Source organism: Dendrobates tinctorius, unplaced genomic scaffold (genome assembly GCF_039654945.1).
Source record: "Dendrobates tinctorius isolate UK_male_01 unplaced genomic scaffold, ASM3965494v1 ptg000046l, whole genome shotgun sequence".
Classification (NCBI taxonomy): Eukaryota; Metazoa; Chordata; class Amphibia; order Anura; family Dendrobatidae; genus Dendrobates; species Dendrobates tinctorius.
The window spans coordinates 33,674,489-33,680,488 of NW_027361714.1; the positions used below are offsets into that span (position 1 = coordinate 33,674,489).

General features: G+C 39.4%; 1 long non-coding RNA gene across 1 annotated transcript in view; it reads left to right on the top strand.

Moving 5' to 3' along the window:
• LOC141089615 (uncharacterized) overlaps positions 1-5,684 on the top strand; it is a 29,459-nt gene extending 23,775 nt beyond the window's left edge. Inside the window, exon 3 of the long non-coding RNA XR_012232349.1 lies at positions 5,311-5,684. This is a non-coding gene — a long non-coding RNA (uncharacterized lncRNA). The remainder of the gene's footprint in view (positions 1-5,310) is intronic.
• The last annotated feature ends 316 nt before the right edge of the window (positions 5,685-6,000 follow it).

The window sequence follows — 6,000 nt, forward strand, 5'->3', positions numbered from 1 at the left end:
TTCACTTATTATCGGTGGTGGCTCAGTATCCTATACATATAGTTACATACTTTAATGAATGGGGATACATAGGGATACATGGAGATGAAATCAATTGGGAAATTACCCATGCTAATTTGACCAGCATTTACTTTTTTATATATAGAGCTACACAGCAGGGGTTAATTAATCTTTAGGGGCATTTTATAGGGACAGTTCTTCCATCCTTTTTCAAATTTTCATTTATTATCTAATTGGATGGTAGTTTTGAGCAGATTATATGATAAATGATCAATATCACCTGACTGTTGTGGCATATGGAATATAACGAATTGCTGTGAGTTCTTAGCTAATTGTATACAGAAAATATTCCATGCGATTCTTTTGTCAGGTCTTTGGCGCATCTTTTAGCACTGTTAGACTTTATTGTCTTCTGCACCTGCTCCCCCATTTTATCCTGTCTACTCCTGTTTCTCTAATAAAGTGACTTTTGCTTTAATATTTTGGACCTATGTGTCGTTTTCTGTGTGGTTTCCACACTTTTTTCAATACCAGTGCTATGTTGGCCTGTCCACAGTACCCAAGGTATACTACCCCTAAGGTTTCGTATATACAGTAAATAAGTTATGTGAATGGTAAACCGTAATTATGCAACTTTTCAAGCTTACGTGCCTACAGAGACTCTGTAGGAATCTTTTGAGCAATATCAGTTTGTTTTTGATAGACAATTGGGCCACAGGACTATGTGTGGCCAAAACTCTACTTGTATATAGTTACCAACTGCACAGGAAATGGACCATGGACATTGACGCATGGACTAATCGTCACAAGGACTATTTTTGAGCTTTGGTTTTGGTCATTTTTTTCATTTTTGAAATCTTGTAACAGTTACAATTGTTCATTTGTTAATATGTTTTGCATGTTTTATTCAGTCCGGGAGTACTGAAATGCACTAGGGGGGAATGTGGCGCCCCCAGAGGTATGGTCGCCACAGTGGCATTACCTTCCTCTTAGAGAGGGTGATGTCATGCTTGGAAGCAATGAAGGATCTCTCTGTCAAGCAAATCCAACACACAGCACAGTTCCCACTCCAGGCCAGCAGAGGGAGTTCTGAACCAAACTGGGGGAGGAGATGCTCTCTGGGGGCCAGGAAGAGGAAGTTAAGTCAGTTCTGTGAGGAGGGCAAAGTGTGTGGATGTGGAAAAGAGGAGCTGGAGGACTGAGGGGAATTCAGGCCCACTTCTGGCTTCAAGCGCATGGTTCGGAGTCCGGTATCCAAAGTTGCATGGATGCTGATGGTCCTGCAGCAGAAACCGGAGGAACAGAAGGCTGTAAATGCTCTGTTCCCAACTAAGACTCGGAGGCACAGCAGTAACGTGTGTGAGCCAGAAGAGATAGAAGGCTACGGCTGCCTGCCATAAGAGAGCAAGCAAGGGGAACTTCAGTGCAACTCAGTACTGCAAGTACCTCTGATAAGCGCTAGGAAGGATACTACACAACCCATCTGCATAGAGAGATTCCTAAGTTGCTTCCAGGCCAATCAACTCCTGTTCCATCTGTGATCTGGATCCTAGACTGCACTTACAAAGCACAGTAAAGGAAAAGGAAACTGCACCCTGTTGTGTCATTGCCTTCTTCCTGCAACCCCTTCAGCAATGCTACATCTCTGTGCCTAACACTGCACCCTCCCCCTCAACACCTATTACTACTGCCCTAGGACTACAGCTCCACCTGTGGGGAGCTCCAACATCATTGCTGCTACACACCATCTGTCCTAGGGAAGCTACCCTGCAGCGCTGGTCAAACTGACCAGAAACCACAGGTGGCGTCACGAATCATCTCAATAACTTTATCCCCATCACTCTACCCCTTTTACATTGACTGCCTGAGGCCATGGACTTGGTCACTGCCACTGTGACATCTCCCATTGAAATCAATGGGCCCGGCACCAAGTACCCTACTGCCTCCGGGGCGGGTCATACATATATAGGATGTACTGGTGCTATGACTCAGTTATTTGAACACAAATACTGATCAATGTTAAACACCTTTAGTAGTGTAGTAGATTGTCATACGATGTGTCAGTTCATGAGTCAGATGTAGGCTCAATATGGCGAACTAAATTGGAGGTATAAAATAATTAAAAACTGCTGGTAAAAATGGAGCATCTTATTGGGGGCATAATCTATGAAGCATCTTATGGGGCATAATTTATGGAGCATCTTATGGGGCATAATCTATGGAGCATTTTATGGAGGAATAATCTATGGAGCATCTTATGGGGCCATAACCTTTATGGAGGAGCATATGGGGCATATTATTCTATGGAGCAACTTATGGGGCCATTATTAACCTTTGTGCAGCATTATATGGGTGTATTATGTATGGAGCATCTTATGGGGCCATCATGAACTGTATGGAGCATTATATGGGTCTCCTGATTCAATATGGATATTCAAAAACATTTAACCTACTGATGTCTCAATTAATTTTACTTTTATTGGTATCTATTTTTATTTTTGAAATTTACCAGTAGCTGCTGCATTTTCCACCCTAGGCTTATACGCGAGTCAATGTTTTCCCAGTTTTTTGTGGCAAAATTAGGGGGTTGGCTTATACTTGGGTCTGCTTATACGTGAGTATATACGGTAATTGCATCAGTTACTGTTAAATATTGAGCTTGTGCAAAAGGAATTTTTTTTCTGTCATATTCTGCCTGGATCCCCTCTGAAATAATGCCAAAAAGAATGAATACATGCATAACAATGTTAAAATGACTGACTGCAGGAAGCTGCCTGTCAATCAGAATGATGCTAGCAGTCACACCTCTCAACAGAGTAGCCATGAAGAGAAAGAGCTGCTCTGTTGACTTGAGCTGCAGAATAGCCAGCAGGAGTAGTCCATGACTGTTCTGAGCCATCAGAGATTGGCACTGGGAAGAACAAACAGGTAGTTAGCAACTACCTGCCTGTTAGTACTTAGGTCTATAGTAAAAAAATTAAAATAGTCCCAACACACTCCTTTAGTTGAAATTTTGTTTGCAAGAAACTCCTACTGTTTATCAAGGTTGTGAAATATATTGAAAAATTAATATACACAAGGTTAAATACAAAAGTATTTGAGTTAGTTTATTGCTGATAATGTCCATGTGGATTTGTTAAATAGGAAGTCTAATGTAGCCCCATTACCCTGTGTAGAAATTGCAAGAGTTTTTTTTTATTTTCAATACCGAGTAAACTAAAACCATTGGTTAAAAAATACAATGGATGCATTTAACATAAAATTCTGATTTAACACAATTTCAAACTATTAAAACTGGTCCCTTAGAATATAAAATGTCTGCATTTGCAGATGATAGCCTTTTGTTCATCTCCCATCCCTCTACTTCTCAGGATAGATTTCTATATGATATACAGAATTAAGGATCCTTTTCTGAGTTTATAAAAAACACAAAGGCAATGATGCTTAAAGGCTCTAAAAGCCCATCTTGGTCTTTGAAGTTTAATTTTGACAGGATTGTGACCTTTCTACAATGTGGGGGCTCAAATAATGAAAACACCATCTTTCACATATAAGCATTTTATCAGACTGGAGATGAGCAGATCCGGCAAAATTAAAATTTTCCTGTTAACACATAGTTTTGCTGGAAATTCAATTCACTGAGAAGTTATTCTCTGTGAATTTAATGTCCCTTTTTATTCAGGATTTCTCCGGACTCCAGAGTATAATAAACATAATATGTAAAAAATTGGAAAATCTTTATACTCACGTTACCACTCAATTCTCTGGCCCCTCCGCTAAACACGGCCACCAGTCTGGTCCTCGCTGCATCTTCTGATCCCCTGCAGCTAGGGTTGCAATCCATGGGCCTCTCACACTTAGCCGGCATTTTCGGTTTTTATTAGGCATGGAGGGTTCTGCCTAAATGCACAGAGTGTCATGGTTCATTAAGTCACAATCTGTGCTGTTACCTTCTGCCTACAGGTTCAGAACCGAACCAGGTCTTGTGAAAACCAGAAGTAATGACACGTCACTTCTGGCCAATGGTGCTTAATTAGGATCTTATCACGGAACCTCAATAGATATAACATTTTGCAGTCAGATAGACTGAAGAGATGATTTAGTATTGATGACAGCAATTCAGAAACAAAAAGACGTTTCGGTCTACACAATAGACCTACCTCAGTATTCGAATGGCCAGGGAGAGACTGCCTCAAATGGAATGAAAACGCTGAAGTGTACAAGCTATGTTTTCCTCAGTGAGACTCACAGTGTGGACACTGAGGAAGGTCTGTATAGACCAAAACATCTTTATGTTTTTGGATTGACTTATGGATTTCTCAATAATAAATCATCTTCTCCTTATATCTGAATGATAAGATTTATATCTCATAACAACCAGTAGTCCTGCGTGAGAGATCCGGGGATTCCAGCGTGAGCTATGTAAGATCAGAAAATGCCTTGAGGACAGGTGGCGGTGAGTATCGGGGATTCCAGAGCGAAGAGGTGAGCAGTAAGGTGAATATAAGGATTTTTTTTATTTTCTCTAGCCTTTTCATAGCCCTTTATGGTTCAGAAACATGGTGGCCAGCATTTACCGATCAGGTTGATTAATTTTATATTTTACAGATATACTGTATGTCCAAAACCGTGCTAAAGCAGATAAACTATATTAGAAAAGATGGCTGAAAGTAAAGGCTAGTTGTGATGCCATTAACTAGATATTGTGTGTATACAAGAATATCTATTCACAATTGGCTTCACACCAAAACATAAAGTATTTGTTCGTAGTATGTGTAACTGCTATACTATATAAAACAGGTGTGTTATTCCTACAATGGGGTAAAAATTAAAACTCAGGTAAGGTAGGCTCAGAAAAAATGAAGGTGTGGACATAACAGGCTAATCGAACTAATTTGAATAATTTATAGAACTTCCATATAGCCATTAAGTAATGTGCAATGTCTATAATTCATGTGTGAACCAGAATAATAGTTCAAGTAGGCTGAAGGTGCTGTACTCACACTTATCTAGACCCACCTAAATTAAGCATTTAGTGAACATGCAGTGCTATTAATATGGGGCTACTAATGGCACTGCTTAATAATAACAATACCACAATAGGGTTTGGTCTAATATATTAGGTTTTAAATGAACCTGTTACATGCACATAGTAAATAAGCATGACAAAACAGTATTGGTTAAATTGCTGCCTGTAGTTGCACTGCCGTAATAATTGCCCTGTGAGGATATTAGGTAGAAGTATTTGTAATGTCTTGTCCTTAACAACAGTTCCCAAAAACTTGCCTTACTAACAAACTTGTCTCCAAGGGAAATCCAGGATGATTCGTCCTGCTGTCAGAAAGAAGGATGAAGTTTGTTGCAGAAGGAGCGCCCCCCATTTCACTCACTCAATTTCTTTACTGTCCTGAGCGTTCTGGCCGGCCGCACTATGAAGTCCTCGTGAAGCTGGCGTGTGACTTCACTTCAGGTACTACAATGTATGCAACAAAAACTGACGAAATTCAAAGGTTCACCGATTTTCTCATTCAAGGTGTGCCTCTGGCTCAGAATACCTTCCTTAAATACCTGTGCTTCAGAGTTTTTGCAGCTTTTGCTAATTTCCCTATTGGACAGTGAACCCAGGCAGAAATGGTTAGGTGCGCTAAAAAGGTTTACATAGGCTTAGATATGCAAGCATAAATATAAACAATATGACAATAGTTATGCATACTTTAATATTTAAAATACATTTTAATAATAATAATATTAAGAATATTAAGAATGTTATGTGTGCAATAAAAACTTGTTACCTTCAATGAATCCCTATGTTTATTGTGTTGTAATAGAGATATCAGAGGACCGACGTTCTATTAGTATATTATTAAAAATTCTGTTACAATAAAAGTATTATCTATTCTTACCACTAATGCCCCAAACATGGCTGGGGTAAGGAAAGCTAAAATTAGGTGAGTTTAGATAAGTGTGGGTACATGAAAGAGATGCAAATGTGTAAAATAA